The sequence below is a fragment of the Phaseolus vulgaris genome, chromosome 11 (genome assembly GCF_051622355.1).
Source record: "Phaseolus vulgaris cultivar YP4 chromosome 11, ASM5162235v1, whole genome shotgun sequence".
In the NCBI taxonomy this organism is placed as follows: domain Eukaryota; kingdom Viridiplantae; phylum Streptophyta; class Magnoliopsida; order Fabales; family Fabaceae; genus Phaseolus; species Phaseolus vulgaris.
The window spans coordinates 2,613,802-2,628,556 of record NC_143508.1 but is presented as its reverse complement, the minus strand read 5'-3'; the positions used below and the strand labels follow the sequence as shown (position 1 = coordinate 2,628,556).

At 28.0% G+C, this 14,755-nt stretch overlaps 1 long non-coding RNA gene and 1 pseudogene across 3 annotated transcripts; both read right to left on the bottom strand.

The window, feature by feature from the left end:
* Nucleotides 1-1,162: 1,162 nt before the first annotated feature.
* LOC150022964 (serine carboxypeptidase-like 35) overlaps nucleotides 1,163-14,755 on the bottom strand; it is a 114,390-nt pseudogene continuing 100,797 nt past the window's right edge.
* Nucleotides 7,561-12,898, bottom strand: LOC150022971 (uncharacterized). 3 transcript variants are annotated; one of them, XR_016517190.1, is made up of 5 exons: nucleotides 12,525-12,898; nucleotides 10,844-10,946; nucleotides 10,322-10,369; nucleotides 9,535-9,639; nucleotides 7,561-9,443 (listed from the first exon to the last, which is right to left on the bottom strand). It is a non-coding gene; the product is annotated as an uncharacterized LOC150022971 (long non-coding RNA). The 3 variants fall into 3 exon arrangements; XR_016517191.1 differs by having other exon boundaries at nucleotides 10,844-10,934; XR_016517189.1 differs by lacking the exon at nucleotides 10,844-10,946 and having other exon boundaries at nucleotides 12,525-12,886.

Here is a 14,755-nt window from a genome sequence, read left to right as displayed (position 1 = left end):
TAAATAGTAGTGATATATATATATATATATATATATATATATATATATATATATATATATATGAGAATAAGTACCTGCAAAGGTGTAAGGATAAGTATGACTACTCATATTGGCATGAATAGCCCTCTGCACATCCTTATTATTGAAATACTTTACACGTGAATAACTCCACATGGATCGTATCCCGATAATGCCAGCTTACTTCAAAGTTCCTAAAATACAGAAGAAAAAAATATTTTGATCGCAAGGAGTGATAATAATTTATTTTGATCGCACGAAGCAATAATAATTTATTTTGATCGCACGGAGCGATAATAATTTATTTTGATCGTACGAAGCAATAATAATTTATTTTGGTACAAGACTTGTGAAAGGCAATTGTGGAATGGCATAAGGGAGAGAATAAGCTTTGGTGATAGAATATGAAATTTTCTTAAAAAATAATTAATTTTCTATGCTAAAATAAAAAAAAATGAGATTATGTAATTTTTTATATTTAATAAGTGTTAAAATTAAATATTATATGTAAATATTTTCATAAAAACTCCTAAATTTTGTAACGAATCAATTAAAGAATTATTTTTGAAATGTACATCATATTTCTAAAACATTTCTGATCGCACATGACGATAACAATTTTTATCGGAACGATAATAATTATGATCGTACGGGACAATAAAAGTTCTGATGGTATAGGACAACAATAATTTATTTTTTGATCGCAGAGAGATAAGATTCTGATCGCGCACTGTGCCATAATAACAATTTTGATCGCACGGTGCCATAATAACAATTTTGATCGCATGAGCGAGAAAAATTTTGAGCAAGGCGATAATAAGCGATAATAATTTATTTTGGTCGCACGGTACCATAATAATTTATTTCGGTCGCACGACGAGCATAATAAGTTATTTTGGTCGCTCGAGTGATACCAATTTTGATCGCACTGACGATAACAATTTTGGTCCAATGTTTGTTGTTTTCAGAATAAAATTCAACAAATTTAAATGATGAGAAGACTTTTGACTATCAAGTCTAAAATGACTATTTTACCGAAAATTTGTGAAAATATGTTATATATAATTATAAGTTTAATTATTTTTGAAATACTAACGAGTAATAAATCATTTTTCAATTTAAAATATTTTTAAAACAGGGTAAATTAGAAGGGAGAAGATGGAAGGGATTGAGAAGAGAGAAAATGGGAAAAGATAGAAAGAGCTTCTTGTGGTGCAAAGATAGGAACTTGGTGGCCAGCATCTCTAATGGTGTCAAAAGTAAGACCACCTTCATACTCCTGCGCCCACCCTCCTACTTGTCTTCCTTCAAACCAAGCTCTCCATTCTTTCGTTACATTCAATTTTATCTCTTGTAAGCCGTATCTTGTTGATAACAGTGGAACCTTACTCGGTGTCTCCACTGTAAGCATAAATATTATAATTAAAATACATTCAAAACAAAATTTTCTCAAACTTTTTCAAGTACTATACTTTAATTATGTAATTAAATACACTTATACATCCAAATGTTGTGCACCTAAGAGCTTCTGAATCACTTGCAAAATTGTGCTTCTTGTATCATTCCATTTTTTAATTACAGTGCTTCATCACACAAATATTATTACTGGATTAGTTAATTTAACTAGTTAAATAGTAGTGAAATATATATATATATATATATATAAAAGAATAAATACCTGCAAAGGGTGTAAGGATAAGTATGACTACTGATATTGGCATGAATAGCCCTCTGCACATTCTTATTATTGAAATACTTCTCCACCTGAATAACTCCACATGGATCGTATCCCGATAATGACAGCTTACTCCAAAGTTTCTAAAATACATAACAACAAAATATTTTGATCGCACAGAGAGTGATAATAATTTATTTTTATTGCACGCAACGCTAATAATTTATTTTGATCGCACGAACGATAATAATTTATTTTGGTACGAGACTTGTGAAAGAATGTCAGGAAGAGAAGTAACAGCAACAATCACCTTTGAAAGGCAATTGTGGAAGGGCAAGCAATTGTGGAAGGCCTTAGGGAGAGAATAAGCTTTGGTGATAGAATATGAAATTCTCTTAAAAAAATAATTAAAATTAAATATAAGAACTTCTAAATTTTGTAACTAATCAATTAAATAAATATTTTTGAAATGTACATAATATTCCTATAATACTAAAACATTTCTTATCGTACATGACGATAACAATTTTTATCGGAACGATAATAATTATGATCGTACGGAGTACAGGTAATAATTATGATCGTACGGAGTACAGGACAACAATAATTTATTCTTTGATCGCACAGAGAGATAACGATTCTGATCGCACGGTACCATAATAACAATTTTGATCGCACGAGCGATAACAATTTTGAACAAGGTGATAATAATTGATTTTGGTCGATAATAATTTATTTTGGTCGCACAGGACCATAATAATTATTTTGGTCGCACGACGACCATAATAATTTATTTTGGTCGCCCGAGCTATAACAATTTTGATCGCATTGACGATAACAATTTTAGTCAAATGTTTGTTGTTTTCAGAATAAAATTCCACAAATTTAAATGATGATCATGACTTTTGACTATCAAGTCTAAAATGACTATTTTTATCTAGTCTTCAATTTTTGATTTTCATATTCTGTAAGTTTTTTTAGATTCTAAAAAATTCATATAAATTCAAGTTAAGCCTACCCTAAGACAGAGATTGGGATTGGTGGCAGAGAAATGGCGTAACCAGTGCAAAGACACAGTCAAGTGGCGGGCAAAATCTTATATAAAACTTTAGTATGGGAGTTGGCCTTTTTCTTTCCTTGATATTTTAGGTAAGTAGGCTTTTTTTTTGCTTTGGTATTTTAGGTAGTCGGCCTTACGATGGTGAGATGTTGTTGGATTTTAGCCTCGTGGATTCATCTTCTAAACACATTATTCTGTAAATTTCCTTGTCTTTTGCTTCTTCTCACTTTTCTATGTCTTTTCTCATGTGCATGATTATTTTTTAGTGTATGCATTATTAATAAAAATGTAAATCAATATCATATTGTAACACAAAAAGTATGATGCAAACAAAAAATATAATAATATTATTAAATAAATAAATAAAAAATATATATATTTTTTAAAATGTCATGGTGAATTAGGGAGTTGTTAATATTTTAGTGAAAGAAAATAGATAATTGAAAATTAAGGTTGAGTGAGAAAATGATCTGAAAAATAAAATAAATTAACGTGTTCCAAAGAATGAGGTTGAATTTGAATTTGGGAACTTAGTCACACCAAATAGTTAGTTACCAAAATAATTAAGTAATCTACAAATACGAGAAGCACTACAAATCTTATGCCTTGCACAAAATAAATAATTATAAACGTCAAAGATGATTTTTGTAAAACGATAAATTTGTCCCAATGAAAGATGCACTTATCCAATGTTTTTATGTTATTTTTTATATTAGATTACATACGCGTATTCTCATACAAGTTTCTAAAATTTATTCAGGTATAATGTCAAAATGGGTGCTAAATACCAAAACCAATGGGTGAATTGAAAAGGCACACACGTTAAGAGAAAAGGAAAGCTAGTGGTGTATAAATAAAATCGAGGGCTAGAAATAGGAAACTCTTGCCCAGCCAAAAAACCCAGGTTTTCTATAAAAGATTGTGGGATAGTATAAAACGGGTGTGAAATAGCAAAATAGTTGGGCTAGGCCGAGGAGCCCATGCCTTTTAGGGTTTATAGTGCCGACATAAAGTCAAAGGCTGTAAATAGTAACCATTGGGCTAGCATAATTGCCCACGTATTCTAGTGAAAGTGGTGTGCATATTAAAACAGGGTGGAAAATAGCATAACTGTTGGGAGCCGAATATGCCTAAGCTTTTTAGCCAATTTGGTGCCAATTTAGCCAATTATTCTGTAAATTTCCTTGTCTTTTGCTTCTTCTCACTTTTCTATGTCTTTTCTCATGTGCATGTTATTGACATAATAGAGATTACATGGAGTAGTGTCACTATGCCAAAATTATGCTATTGACATAATTGAAAAGTTGAACCAAAACTAGTAGAGCTCATAATTTATAAATTCTTTTACAAAATATCAAAATTTAAATAAATTTATAAATATTACTACATAGATAGATAATAAAACACTAACATTATAGTCCAACATATATTTATATTATAAGAATGTTTACCAACATTTTATTTTGAGAATGTTAATTGTTATTTAGATTTTACTTTCAGCTAATCAATCTCTAGAACAATTTCACTCATCTCATTTAGTTTGCTTATAAAATATATATTCAATAAAAAAATATTTCTTTTGCATGATTATTTTTTAGTGTATGCATGTAAATCAATATCATATTCTAACACAAAAAGTGTGATGCAAACAGAAAATGATAATAATATTATTAAATAAATAAATAAAATATTTTAAAAAAAATTGTCATTATCTTTGTTTTTGAACGACCATATTTTGTTTCTAAAAAGAGAAAAACTTGGTAAGAGATGAATTAGGAAGTTGTTAATATAATAGATAATTGAAAATTATGGTTGAGTGGGAAAATGATCTGAAAAATATCTACACCACCTTTTCTAAAAAACTTTGGGCCAGTTCGACTGTAATCTGATTGTGCATAATCTAACCCCTAAATTCTTCACCAGTCATCTTTACGTCCAATTTTAACAAGTGAGAAAAAAACAAAAGTAATGACTAAAACATGTTATGATGGAATAAAAAAAAGTGATAGTGTAAAAAAATCAAAACATTGATTAATGAGCACCTAACAATAATGAAACCTAAATAAAATTACTGCATGTAATAAAAAAACGGTTATGTGAAAGGATGAGAAAGTTTCCAGTGCAATGAAAATTGTAAATTATTACATGTGAATGTGTGTTAGAATAAAAATTTATTAAAGAAAAGTGATTATTGTCAGTCACCATCCGTTTTCATAAAATCTTTTCTTCTCATATTTGGATTCTGGAAAAACTTGATTGAATTTTTTCTCATTTTTTGAGTCTGCAAAAAGTTCACTCATCCCATGCTCAAAAAGCATAATAGAATAATTTAACCAATAAGAATTTTTTAAATAAGTTTGTTTCTCTTTTAATTATTTATGAAGGATGTGGACATAATAGGTTAGGTAAAGTAAAAGTTAGGTTTAGGTCATTCTCTCACTAAAGTACGTTTACTTTGATCATATTGCATTGCCAAACTCTATTTCACAATTCTACATATTTCCATTTTTAGTATTTATGAGTGTCATGTGTCTAACAAATAACTTCTCACGGGTTCCCACACTATGCACTATTTATTGTTCCAATCCAACTACATCCATACATTTATATTGTTGTCTTTGCCATTCAATATAAATATGTAGTACGTCACACTTCACAATCAAAGCAAAAAGCAAACTCACTACTTTAATAAGTTTTTTTTTTTTCAATTCCTAGATTAAAAAGATGGAAAGAAATATTAGCGACACTACTAAAATTATGTTATGTTAGAACGTAACATAATTATCTTATACAAGTTAACATAATAGGTAAAAAAATTAAACAATTATACCATATTCATAATCCATCATATATTTTTAATATTGTGTTTTTTTATAATTTATATAAAAATATTGTCTTTTTTCAAATGTTAAAATTAGAGGTAGATTCAACAACGTGAATGCTTTACATAAAAAAAAATACAATGATGAAGATGAAAAAGAAATAAAGAATGAAGGGGAGAGAAGAATAAATGATAAAAGGGGAAATAAGAAATTTTGTACATTTTACTTAAGTTTAAAGAAGGTAGGGGAAGAAGAAAATAAGTGTATTTTACTAAAATTTGAAAAGGGATAAAAATTACAATTTTTTTTTAAGAAGAACATTAAGAAGATGAATAAGTAAGAAGAAAGTAAAAAAAAAAAAAAAGTAGAAGATTTGGGGTAGCTAACTTAAATATAAAAAAGAGCAACAATGGAGCAAAGCTGAAAATGAGAACTATGAAAATTAGAATTGAAGTAGAAGGTGTGCCAATAATAATAAAGAAGTTTGAATTTATAATTCTACATCAACTATTTAAAGGTAAACAACTAGATCAACTTTAATAGGTGTGATATTGGTATGTTGTTGACAATTGGAAATGCTTTTAAAAACTTCAAATTATAAAAAAAAAGTAAAAATTTAAAGTTGAAAGAAGTAAAACTTCTAAAAAAAATTCTTAATGATTTAAAAATTGTGAACGAAAGTGCTTCGAATTTGAGGAGTGTTAATGTTTTATTATCTATCTATATTTATAATTTATTTAAATTTTGATATTTTGTAAATTAGTTTATAAAGTTAAAAGTTAGGAAGGTAGAAGAACAATGGTTAGGTAAAGAAAGACATAGAGAAAATATTTGAAATATGAAGATGGAGTCTTTGATTGATTAGTTTCATGTATGTTGCAAAGATGTACATGGGTCCACAAAATTGATATCTATTGTTTTCTTATATATTCAGTGATAAGGTGGAAAAAAGTTATCATGACATTTTTTTAGTTTCATGTTTCTTCTGAAAGATTCCAATTATTCTTCCAAATTTAATACCAACATTTCATTGGAAATCTTTAACACCCCTACCCCAATTTCTTTGCCATTTGAAAATGATAATTTTTCTCATTTTTCTTACCAAAAAACAGAGAGATACGGAAGAATAGAAGGAAAAGAAAAGATCCAAAAATGAATAATGCAATGAAATGGGAGGTTAATGCTTGTTCACAGAAGACAGTAAGATACTAAGTGTGAGACTTTCTTTTTATTCTCATAAACTTTGTCTAACCTTAATCTTATAATTATTTAGAAAAATAACTTTATAGGATGTAATAATTTAGAAAAATGAGTATTTACAAAAACATATTTTAAGTAATAGTTGTTTAAAAAATATGCAAATATTTTTTTTTAACAAAATGAACATTTATAAATTTTTAAATATAAATATTTGAATAATATTTGAAATATAAAAATTTGCCTTGATAAATAAAAATATATATTAATAATTTAAAATTTGTGAATGAAAGGGCTTGGAAATTTAGATATTCTTTTCACATGTTTCTTTGTCTAACAAGTTTTTTCATTGGAAGATCAAAATATTAAAATTAAAATTTTCTAATGAATGATGACAACACTTATACTCTTTTTGACTCACATGAGAAGCTAGTAGCAACACTTAACATGACTACATTTGTTTACTATAATTGATCAAACATTAACATCAACCTTAGAATTATTGTGCACAATGTCTAACCATTGTAACAATGTGTGCGCTGTCAACCAATATGTTGAAAACCAGCTTCATGTGATATATGAGAAAAGTAGATGCTTTTGTTTTTACGGTCAAAGCAAAACAAAAATGAGATAATTACTTTACTAAATATTTATTTTTTACTCACTTGCTAAAATTAAAAGATGAGTTCTAGATTTCTTTATTAAAGATTTTTTTTTGTGTGAAGAACTTTCATATTTATTATTATTTTTATTTTATTATTTATATTAAATGAGATGACGTCGTTCCATCATACAAATGTTTAAAATTTATTTAGGCATAATGTCAAAATGGGTGCCAAATAGCAAAAACAACGGATCAATCGAAAGGTCTCATAATTGTTAAAGAAAATAAAAGTTGGTGGTGTATAAATAAAATGGGGAGTGGCAAGTAGAAAATTCAATGTTCGGCAGGCCTAACTAGCTCAGGACTTAATAGGTTGTGGAGATGTTATAAAGACGAATAACAAAACTTCTGGGCTAGGCGGAGACGCACATGCTTTTAACGGTTGGTAGTGCGGTTATAAATCTCTATAAATTTTATCTGGTTCATTTCAGAAAAAAGAGAATATTTGTTAACACTTGAAAAAAGGACAAAATATTTATCTAACTTAATAAAACATTTACCTAACTAAAAACACATTTACCTAACAAAATATATGTAATTTTTGGAAGAACTATAACAAAATACGAATATAATTAATGGAGAATAAAAAGACAATTGTAGAAGAAAATGTTATTGAGAAACAAAAAAATTAAAATTGATGAAGAAGAATCTAGACAAGAACAACCATTACACATGGCCCTCATTTCTCTGACTAAGCTTCCAAATTTAAACAAACAACCATTAGGCCTACTTGGAAAACAACAAAGCCTATAAACATCCCTATTCTTTAATTATTTCAATTATTATTATATGCATCCTTCTTTCTTTCATCAATCAATATCTATGCCTATATATAATCCCTTCATCTCATCTCCAAACACATTCATCTCATCTCAAAACTCAATTTTGTGAATTTCTTGTTTCCGTTCTCCGTTCAAGTTTTAAATCTTCATCCCATCTCCAAACAGATGCATCTCCTCTCAAGTGAATTTCTTCCTTCCAATGACTAACCTTTTTTTTCTATTCCTCCTGAGCATTATTGTGAGAGTTACTAGAACCGAATATTTCATCTGACAACCGAAAAAGGATAGAGTGAAAAATTTACCAGGACAACCACCAATTAGTTTTACACACTACTCTAGATATATTAAATTAGGATTAGAGGAGGAGAAATCATTATTTTACTGGTTTTTATGCTTCATGGATATATTAAATAGAGTAGGTTTATTCCATGAAACATAAAAACCAGTAAAATAATGATTTCTCCTCCTCTAATCCTAATTTAATATATCCAGAGTAGTGTGTAAAACTAATTGACGGTTGTCCTAGTAAATTTTTCACTCTATCCTTTTCAGGTTGCCGGATGGAATATTCGGTTCCAACAACTCCCACAATAATGCTCAGGAGGAATAGAAAAAAAAAAGGTTAGTCATTGGAATGAAGAAATTCACTTGAGAGGAGATGAATCTGTTTAGAGATGAACTGGAGATTTAAAACTTGAACAGAGAATGGAAGCAATAAATTCACAAAATTGAGTTTTGAATTGAGATGAATGTGTTTGGAGATGGGATGAAGATTATATATAAGCATAAATATTGATTGATGAAGGAAAGAATGATGCATATAATAATAATTGAAATAATTAGAGAATAGAGATGTTTATAGGATTTGTTGTTTTCCAAATAGACTTAATGGTTGTCGGTTTAAATTTGGAAGCTTAGTCACAAATATGAGGGTCATGTGTAATGGTTGTTCTTTTATAGATTCTTCTTCATCAATTTTAAATTTTTTGTTTCTCAATGACATTTTTTTTCTATAATTGTCTTTTTATTCTCCATTAATTTTATTCGTATTTTGTTATAATTCTCCCAAAAATTACATATATTTTGTTAGGTAAATGTGTTTTTTAGTTAGGTAAATGTTTTGTTGAGTTAGATAAATATTTTGTCTTTTTTTCAAGTGTTAACAGATATTCTCTTTTTTTCAAGACCATACCAATAGGTGATTCCAAGAATATGATATTTGCAACTGCAAAATTGAAACAACACAATCCAAATTATATACAAATAATTAAATAAATAATATTTAAAATTAAAAATGAAATAATAAAATTATACACCTTGATTCCAAGAAAATTTGTTAAACTTAAGACGTTGATGGTCATCTACAAGAAATGAACCAAGCTCTTGTGCTGCTCCAAAAGCAATAGAGAAACAACCAGGTCCTACAAATTAATATATTTAACAATTTTTTTAATAAAGAAATAAAAGTGATTTACAGTGCATTCATGCATATCTCCATTGAGTCACAATACGAGAGGTTTATCCCATGAAGCATTTTCAGCTTAAAAAAACAAAAAAAAAAAAAAGTAAAAGATTGTTTTTTCTTCTTCCGCTCTTAGTTTAATATAGTCGAAGTAGTGATTAAAATTAACCGGTGGTTGTCCGACAAGTTTGTTACCCTATCATTTGAGATGAGATGAAGATTAGATTCATGTATTTATTTATTTATTCTTATTTAATAACACATGAAGGAAGCAAATTTATTAGCGGAAGAAATGAATGTTTGCTCTGATGATGCAAAGAAACTAATATCCTGTAAGTAAAATATATTGCAAGAGAACAATGCTTCAAACAATGATTGGTATAACTTGTAAACCAGCATTGTTACAGATATTAAAACTTATCTTAAATTCAGATATATAGACAACTCCCCTATTCTAATTTTCGACAATAGAAGTAAAGCATTCCAAGAAGGAACTATTATTTTGACACAGCCAACATACTCTCTCTTCAGTTATTCTCACTCTGTACACACAATTTTTCTCTCTTCCTTCACTCAAAAATAAGGTGTATGTTAAACATTTTTCCATTTCAATTCGACATAGAAGAAAGGGAATTAAGTACCTTCAAGAAACGCCCCCTCCGATTCTCACCAATGTCGAAGTAGAAAACCTGAAAAAGAAAATTAAAAATGTAAAGAAAAAGTGAGGAAAAGAGTCAAGTAAGGAGGTCTTGGTGTCGAGCTGCAATTCCTTGCTGAAGAACAGAGGATTTCGTGAAGTTCAGAGTAGTGCTATAAGGGTGAAAGAGAACTCTAGGAAGTGGCGGTATTTAAAGAAAAGTTTTTCCTGGAGTTTAATTTTATTAGACTAAGATATTTGTGAGAGAACATGTGCTTCTTTAAAGGACAATATTGCATTTTAATATTAATCAAATGTAGATCTCTTAAAACAAATATGTGTATAAAACTAAAAATAAACATTAAAAATATTTCAAGAAAAATAAATACCGTAATTTTCAATTATGACAGATGTTGAGACAAAGATTTTGATAACTCTAGCAAGAGTTACCTCATTGTGCTATTCATCAAGTTAAAAAAAAAATTACAGGACAAATTTACAAACTTATAACTCTAACAAGAGTTACCTTAAAACACTTTTTTAGCACCCACCCAACAGAAATGTCATTCGGCACTTTCCATACAAAGGATGGCATTCCAGGAGGACCACCACCTTAACTATAATCCACACTAGAACAAACCAGAACATCAAAAGACCAATTTTTATTCCATCATACATAACAAGTAACAATTTTAATATCACTGACAACTTTCTCATACCACTCTTTTATCACATGTATAACTTTATTTACGTTTCACTATTTTTATCTGCATTCTTTTTATTAAACATTATCAGATATTAAACATATACATCATTCTACTCCAATTTCAGTATTTAAAAAATAAAAAATAAAACTACTTAACTTAAGCCAAATTATTATTAATCTTCTGCTATACTTTTTCTATATTATGCTTCTATCAATAAAAAAAATTAACAGATTCTATTTTATAACATTATCTTAATTTATTTTTTTTTATCTAGAGTTTTAGTGATAGAATATCAAATCTTGTTAAGAAATAATTAATGCGATCCGCTCAAATAAAAATTTGATATTATATAACTTCTTTTATATTTAGTAAATATTAAAATTAAATCACATGGTAAATATTTTAAAAATAACTTCTGAATTTGACAATGAATTAAAGTGAGACTTATGTTCTTGAGTACAAAAGAACAAAAATTGTCAACAACATATTTTTTTTTTAAAAATCACACATAATATTCTATTTTATTATTACTGATCATAAAAAGAAATTAACACTCCCATTTTTTTACCATACTAACTGTATTTACAATTCTTTTATAAAAAAATACAATTAATAAAATAAAAAATGAAAATATAGCTGTATTTTATAATTAAAAATGGTAAATCTTTTAAATTATTCTACTATATTATTTCAATATTCAATTAAACACACATGCATCCTTAACAACTTTGTAATTAACATATATCCGTCAACATTCCATTTTCATACATGCTTCTTTGTGTAACTTTATTATTCTAATCTTCTATTTTCATTTCCAGTCTTCTATCAAATTATATACAACAAAAAGTGACAACATAACAAATTTTCAATAAGTTCTTACCATCTAAAAGGGATCTAAATTCTTAGAAACTCCTCATATCATATTCTCCATGTATCAACAACAAAATTGGTGACAGTTAATGGTGGCGAGACTAGGAAGAAAAGAAAGAAGAAAAAGGTGTTGACTAAGACTCTGATTGCTAAAGGTAGTGCCTATTGCAAAGACTCCGTGCCTCTTACAATTTGGTATTTTTAAAGAAAAATAAATAATTTATTTATTTCACCTAAACCATCTTTTCAATATAACTTTATCAATTCCAAAATCCTTTCAACCATATATCTTATATGTTGGGCACGTGCTAGAAAAAAAAAAAAAGCATCTACTTTTCTCGTGTATCACATGAAGCTGGTTTTCAAAATATTGGTTGAAAGCACACATTGTTACAATGGTTAGACATTGTGCACAATAATTCTAAGGTTGATGTTAATGTTTGATCAATTATAATAAACAAATGTAATCATGTTAAGTGTTGCTAGTAGCTTCTCATGTGAGTCAAAGAGAGTATAAGTGTTGTCGTCATTCATTAGTAAATTTTAGTTTTAATATTTTGACCTTACAAAAAAAAACTTGTTAGACAAAAAAACATGTGAAAAGAGATGGTTGCGGGAGAGTGTCAGCACCGTGAAATGCTTCGGGAAGGAGACGAAGGATCCCGGGATGGTGCCGGAGATGCGGTTGCCGTCGAGGGAGATTCCGAGGAGGTTGGGGAGAGAAGAGAAAACGGAGTTTGGTGAGTTAAAATTGAGGTAGGGGAGGTTGGCGACGGAGGAAGGGATAGGGTAGGGTTTGGAGTGTGTGTGCTTATGCCAAGTTAAGAAAATGGTATATTTATTGATTGCAGGTGTTGTGGTGATGCATTGCAGGTGAGGCTCAATAAATAGCACTCTCACTCTCTCTCAAATTAAGACCATGTGGTTGCTTATGCCAAGTTTCCTTTCACCTATGTAAGCTACTGCACAGCTGCCAATCATGTATGGCTTTTTCAGGAAAATGGTCTATTTATTGAGCCTCACCTACAACACTACAGTTGCAGTTGCACCTCACACATCGTCTCTCTTCTTTATCTCACTACATTTTAACATGCTATGGGAAAACTGGAACAGGCTAATGGGCCTACATTTTTTAGAACTGAGCGTTTAGATAAATGAAAACAAGGGCTGAAAAATAGCAAAAGTAATAATAAAAAATAGAGGCTTAAGAACTTGTTCACCTAAAAACATTTCAAATATAATTTTATTTATTTGTTAGTATTTCCAATTTCATTAGCTTTTTATATTTTTTCAAATTAATTCTACTGTATTATTTTAATATTTCTCAATTAAACTTAGATGCATCTTAGTATACTTTGTAAAAAATATATATATGAGCTTCCCATTTTTATACATGCACATATATATAACTTTATTATTTTAAAATAAATTTTCTATTCATTTATCCTTTGTAAGAGACTTTTTATTGTTTTATAAAACTTTATTCATATAATACAATGAAGGACGATTATTACCAATTTTTCCATTATCATTATACTTGCCAAATTTAACTGTTGTTCTTATGTCACAATTTTTTTTATAAGAAAGTTTTGACATCAAATATTAATTCTCGTTATATATATATATAATTAAGCTATACAAATATTAAAATACAAGTATGTTGCCTAACATACTTTTGATAGAAAATCCACACTTAATATTCTGTTTTATTATTGCTAACGATAAAAAAAAAAATTACACTCCCATTTTCTTTACCAAGTATATATACAGTTTTTTTATAAAAAAATTCAATTAATATAGGTTGATGTTAATGGTTTTAAAGGTTTTATGTGTATACCTTTTCACAATAAAAAACATTCTTTATATCAATATTTGGCCCGTTTAAACCAATAAATAAATATTAACATCAACTTCTTGCTATATCCACACATACTCTAGCAGCAATGCCTCGGGAGGAGCTAGAGCTTGCGGTGCTTCTTATCATCTTCAACCAACTATATATGAATTCTATGTCAATTTGTTAATGAAAGCAAGATTTAGAATTTTTGTCAATTAAGACAATTTTGAAAACTCAAAAGTGGACTAGATACTCATAAAAAATTGTTTTTTACTCACTTGTTACTATATTTCTTTATTATTTTATAATAATAAACATTATTATTTTCAACTTCCACTTCTACTAACCTTTTTATATTTATTTTTTAACATTTCTAAGAGTAACTCTTACTCATAATTTTATTTTGTTTCTTACTGACTAAAACTTGTTAGTTTTAAAATATTTTAAATTATTTATTTCTCATAATTTTTTCAAATAGTTCCACCATTTTCAAAATTTTGTTTGCCCAATAACATTTTCTTCTATAAGTGTCTAGTTCTTTCAGAAATTTGCTACTTAGCATAAAATTCACTTTAAATATATAGTGTATGTAAATTTATATATGCGCACATAAATAATAATAAAAAATCAATTTTTATGGTGAAAAAATATAAAACTCTTTATATGTGATTGATAAAAAAAAATCATTCAACACATGTAATGTTAATGGAATGTGATCCAAATGTAATTCTACAATTATAAAATAAAAAATTTAATAATTACATATATTTTGTTAGGTAAATGTATTTTGAGTTAGGTAAATGTTTTGTTGAGTTAGACAAAAATATTTTATCTTTTTTTTTCAAGTGTTAGCATATATTCTGTTTTTTACAAAGATTTGTAACCACCCAATGTCACCACTCATAAAATTTATTCTTTGTCTAAATACAACATTCTTCCACCTAACCTTTTCCAAATATGTATGCTCTTAAAAGGTTTATCATAAGGGACAAGACAATATACTATTTAGTATTTAAAGATTGAA